We start from the raw sequence: 6,087 nt of genomic DNA, 5'->3' as shown, positions 1-6,087 counted from the left end.
AGCGCGGACATCTTTACAAATCATTTCTCTTTGCCTTTCCACCGCTGCCTCCCATGTGCCACTATGTTCCAAAGTGGGCTCCAATTATGAAAGCATTAAAAATGCTGGTTGAAGGATTTAGGTACATTACACCACTCAATGACATTCTACTCACCATTATGTTATTAGCAGAGTGCTATGTGTAAAAAGGGCCTTTAATTGAGAAAGTGTTGTAGAAAATACATTTAAAACAGCCACTGTTAACCTGCATCCCAGCCTCCTGCACTGGCAGCTGTGCTCACTGTGAAAAGCTTCTCATCGTGGCCGATTTGGCTAAAATCCCTCACTCATGACAGGTCTTTTAGGGCAGGACCTACCCAAATGCAAGTATATGCACACACACTCAGGTACACATGTATATTTTGGTCTACATTCAATCTCTTCATGAAAGCCCTTTTTAGAAAAAAGGTAAAAGTAAAGAGACAATTAAGAAGGAAAGTCCCAAATCCATTACTTTAATGTTAGGGTTGCCAACAAACAACATGATTTTCACCACTGATTAATCAGCAGATTATTTTCTTGATTAATCTATTTAAATCTATTAGTCTATAACATGAATGAAATGTAGGAAGTGTAAAATGTTTCCAAGAACTTATGGTTACATCTTCAGATTGCTCATTTTGCCTAACCTAACAAAAACCAAAGGTATTAAATTTACTATCCTAAAAGATGAAGAAAAATAGCAAATATTCAATTTGGAGAAACTGGTGTGAGTTAATTTTTGCTTAAAAGATTACTTAAATAATAAGTCAGTTATCAAAATAGTTGCTGATTATCTGTCAATCAGCTTATCGATTAATAAACTAATAGTTACAGTTCAAATTTATTTTGTAATTAAATATAGTCAGAATTCAGTATTTTGTGCAGGTTTTCTCACTGTATGGATTTTGTATGCGTATGTAAAAGTATGCATGTATGTACACGTTTCTGTTGTTTGATTAAAACCTTGTGACTCCAAAAAAAAAAAAAGACCTTCGTTGCTTCACAGCCTTGTATTTTAGTGTTCACCTTACTGGTTTGTGAAGGTTTTAGAAATTCAAAAGTGAAATAAATGTTTCAACCCACATAGGAACATGCATGTCTGTCATTGAGGTCAGAATAGTAAAACTCAATCATTTGAAACATTGTTTGTTTAATTGATAGTAAATGTGCTGTCCCCACAGATTGAAACAGTGTGGCGTGTTTCTTTCTTTTTTTTTTTTTTTAAAAGTCCATCTCCTCTCATATGGCAGAGTAACAGATGGAGTTTGGGTTCTGTCCTGGTGCTGCATCCACACACCCTATGTGTCATCTGTCATTACATTCAGGTCATTGTTTGGAGCTCAGTGGCAGCGTGACTGAGTTGGCCATGGCTTGACAACTGTCTCTGTTTCACACAGACAGGGAGAGAATATGCAGACACCCTCAACACTCACAGGACAGAATCTGTGTACCATTGTGTGGCCTAGTTCTGTTTCCCAAATTAGGACTAAGATGTTGTCCAGCAATATTGAACAGAATAGATAGGCTTTTTCTTTTTCTTTCTGCTATACCAGCCAAAGTGTGGATATCATTATATTGTGAAGAATCTGTTGTATGTTGCCTGCTGTCATGCGTGTTTTTCGGCATGATATCTATGATGTTTACTGTTTTATCTTATGAGATAGAATTTCCTTCAGGACAACAGCTGGTGTGGTGTCATGTTGTATTGCATTATAAACCAATTTCATTGTCCACTCTAGTGGAGTATTTGTCTTTTCACTTACCTGAGACCCACAGTGAGTAAACAATGAAAGCATATATACGTAACAAACAGCACCGTGTCTAGCCGTCTTCTATCACCTTTGCAGATGCATCCACACCTATAGATGGACTGTTCTGACATTTCTGTATAGAGAACCAGTGTGTACAGTGGGGGTTCTGCACTCTGCTACCAAACCTGATACTACTCTACAAGGAGCACTGGGTAGCCAGCTGGTAAGTCACAGCAACACAGTGCTGACTGGAAAATTAGATGACTTTGAAGCTGACATCTGCATATGACATAAGGAACAGCAATTGCTTAACTATCCCTTTATAATAGTTCCAGTGTGTAATTGGTAGCCCTGTTTCTACATTGGCTTCCCCAGAGCTGCTAAAGTGAGAAAAAGTAAATATGCAATGGCACCTTAGAAGCAGGAGCAGGGGCTCTGGAAAATGACTGTCATTCGTGTCATCACAGCAGAGCCCCATTTGAGGAGGAGCTGGAATAAGGCCTTCTGTTTGTGATAAGCACACTCTTGGATGGTGGCAGCTACATGCTCTGCACTGGGGAATGTAAAATTTGCAGATAGGGATCGTCACTTGTGACTGAGCTGAGACAGTAAGACCAGAAACTTACACAGTCTTCTGACACTCTGTTGTCATCTGCAGGCACTGAAGAAAAGTTGGGTATCAGCACTATTCTCTGTAAAGAGGACCTCTTTAAATTTGAAAGATTTGTGAGGTTTTTTATTATTAATATTAAGCTTCCAAAAAACAAATAAGTATAATCGGCTAATTTCGAACACACTTTCAATGACAGTTTAAGTGATATAAATGTAATCTAGCACTAATTCTAATTATTAATTAATAAAAAAATAAACTAACCAGATCTTCCTTGACACATATAGTGTCTTCTCTCGTACACTATGTTAAACTGGCTGATTGTTAGTCTGTCACAACACCTTCATTCATCCATCTCTCCATCCAACCATCTGAGCCTCTTGCACTTTGCCTGCCGTGGATGATGGGACAGGTTGTTATTAATGCCTTCGGAGTTTAGACTTTTCAGATGCATCTCTCTGGCCTTGCTCTAGACCTACAGGGTCAGGGCTACCATATAGGCTGATTATATATGTATGCATAAATCTAACTATAACCTGACGGTGTGTGCAGTCGTTCATACATGTGCTCTCAATACGTGTTTGTGTGGTTATGTGAGAGATGGTGAAACTACGGTTGTGGGCGTGTAATGTAGTGTGTGTCTGTGTTCGTGTGATTAGTTGCAGTAGATGTGTGCACATGGTTATATATGTACCTCTTTGGCTTTCTCTATTTTGATACATAGAGTAGATGATCACCCTTCATCCTTCAAAGGTGCATTACTGCACTTTACATCCCTCAAATGGCAAGTATTCACCAGAACCAAAAGCCCCATGTCACTCATGTACAGTATGTTCATCTACTAATAACATTGCCTGGCTTATAGCACGCTTCAGCTGCATGTTTTATATTCAGGTAAATAAAATAAATCCTTTGAAATCCATTTATTAATAAGAGCTATTGAACAGCAGTATTGACTGAAGCTCAAGGGCCTGTATCCAATCAAATCTGTTAACCTTGTGCCTGCAAGGAGTTGTAGAGTCAAACCTACTGGAATTAGCAGTGGGGGAAAAAATAAAAACGTCTGAATGTATTTAATTATTTCATTTTTACATAGCATCACCCTCAAACATTGCAGTTCAACCATAGACTGTATAATGAAAAATGGACGTGGTCTCCATGACGTCACCCATAGGTTTGTAGGTATGACATTGGCTCAGTGCCGTCTGCTATGGCTGACGCCATCTTGGCAGTCCTGACTACGCCAGCTCCTGGCTAATCCAAAAAGGGCCAAAGATGTGAAGGGTTGGCAAAATGAAGCCTGGCCATTCCCTTAATTATGCATAACTTGATATTATTTAAATGGGTAAGTTATATAAAAATTCACCCTTCATACAGTTGTCATGAATGGGGAATTTATCTATATACATTAAAATAAATGTTTTGTACTTGTGCTGTAAACATGTTTCTGCTGTAAAGTTTAGCATTTAAATATGGGGGCTTATGGAGATTGACTCACTTCTGTAGCCAGCCACAAGTGGCTGTTCTAGGAACTGCAGTTTTTGTTACTTCTGTGTTAGCTTCATTTGCCAGCTGAACTTGTATTTCTCAGCTGCAGCCTTCTCCCCTTTATTATCATTATAATTATTTTTGATTCCATGTACCCCTACCTAGCTATAATTGTGACAAAACTGACAGTTCCTTCTCGTAATTTTTCACACCTTCCCACACTCATGCTTCCACCGGTGGCTACAACCACATTTTCTTTGTGTGTGCGATGTATGTAGATGTGTGCGAGTGGAGGCTTGCCTTTCACTACTGGTTAGGGGGCTAACAACTCTTTCAGGTTAAGTCTTTTTTTTCACCTCAAAAAAGAGAGGGAATAGCAGCATTTTGTGTTCCCTCCTCCCTCCTTCCTTTCCTTGCCCCACTCATCTGTCAATGAAAGACACAGTTTTGCCACAAGGCATTGTGTGTTTAGCCGTGGTGCCAGCAACTGCCATTTGGGTGCAGGGAGGCAAGGGGATCCACCCCCTTTGAACTGCTGCCAAGCCAGCCAGCTTGCACCTTCTTTAATAACTTCCCCCGAAGGCACTTCCTTCTTTTTCTCTCCCTCTCCCTCCTCTCTCTCTTCTTTTTTCCCCTTTCTCTCATTCACTCCCACCCTCCTGCCTCTTCTATTTTTTTAAATGACTGCGGTTTTCACGGGTAAAGCTGTGATGGTGATAAGAAAGGTAAGGCTGCTTTTAACTGACAGCCTGACATCAAATCTCTGTGGAAAATGCACGCAAATTAGTAGAGGGTTAAGAGCATGTGTGGACTTAAAGGCAGAGGCTTATAGAGTGTGTTTTCTAGAATAAGATTTTGTTGTTTTTTTAAATAGTATTAAAAATCCACTTAATATGTTCACAAATGTTCTTTTGTTAATTTATAAGAATCTTCAATACAAGTCCATTAAGTCACACACATCTATTCCGGTATGCCCTGCTTTACTACCAAAACATTTTAATTTCTCTTGCCTTAAGCAGGGTGGTAGGTGGGTTCCTTATATACAATCCATTTTCTGGACATTGATTTTCCCAAAGGACATGTTTTTTTTCTCTCAAATATAATATTTTATGTGCAATACCTAAAAACTTTGGATAGTAAAAAATAGTATATTGGAGAAGAGTTGTGTGACTGACTAAAAGCTGGTACTAGTCTTCACCTTACCTTCACATTTTTAAAATCAGAGAAAGCTGTGTAATGCAAATTTAACATGTTGTTTAAACAGATTAGAGTACAAATGAGTACTGAGTTTTGTTCTCATTGAGTCTCATATCTGTACTATTACTGCTTATTAGTACATGAGAGGTGACATGGTAAGGGTACTGATTATAAATGTATATATTTACATGTTTCCAAGGAGAAAACACAAACAGGTAATATGTGATGTAAGAAAGGTAAAGCAGTTCTACTATATGTTTACATATAGGAAGCTAAAATGGAGACACAAAGTTAAGGGGGGTGGAATCAACATAATGCTTATGTTATCTTCTCCCTTCTACATAAGTGTATTTCATTTATACAGTTTTCAATACAGTATTTCAACGCTTCTTGTTCATTGCTTCTTCAACTTATGCAAGAACCGACAATTCGGTAATACAATACACAAGTAAGACATAGACGGATCCTGTGTTAGGGAGAGAAAAGCAAAACTCAAAAGATTGCATCCTCATTTTTGCCCTTCGTGACTGTGATTCTTCTTCATTCCTCACAGCCTCTGTTGGCCTCTGAGGACAGGGTTAACTCACATAAAGGCTCTCTGTGAACTCCCAACCTGTCAGTTCCACTGTACAACACTATGGCCCCGGGACAGACAAGCTAGACTGGAGAGGTAAAGAGAAAAAAGGCAGAGAGACCTGGCTAAAAGCACAGTAGGCAATAGGTGTCATATTAAGGGTGTGTAATACACTATGTCACCTCAATGGCGTATGGCCCATTAAGGCTATAACCTCATACACCATGGCGTTTATTTTGTCACTAGGGATTATTTGGAACAAACGGGCTTGCCGGGGAACGTGTGGATGTTTGTGTGTGGTTGTATTCCCTTTGTGAGTGTTGCAGAATGTATTGTTTGTGTACAGTGTTTGTGTGCCTTGATGTATATTATCCACAGAATATGTGTCTCTTTAAATCTATAGCTACCTTATTTTTACATGTGCCTCCAGTGTGTGTGTGTGTGTG

This window comes from Morone saxatilis, unplaced genomic scaffold (assembly GCF_004916995.1).
Source record: "Morone saxatilis isolate NCDOM2014 unplaced genomic scaffold, NCSU_SB_2.0 Contig24, whole genome shotgun sequence".
Taxonomy (NCBI): Eukaryota; Metazoa; Chordata; class Actinopteri; family Moronidae; genus Morone; species Morone saxatilis.
This window is presented reverse-complemented; position numbering follows the sequence as displayed.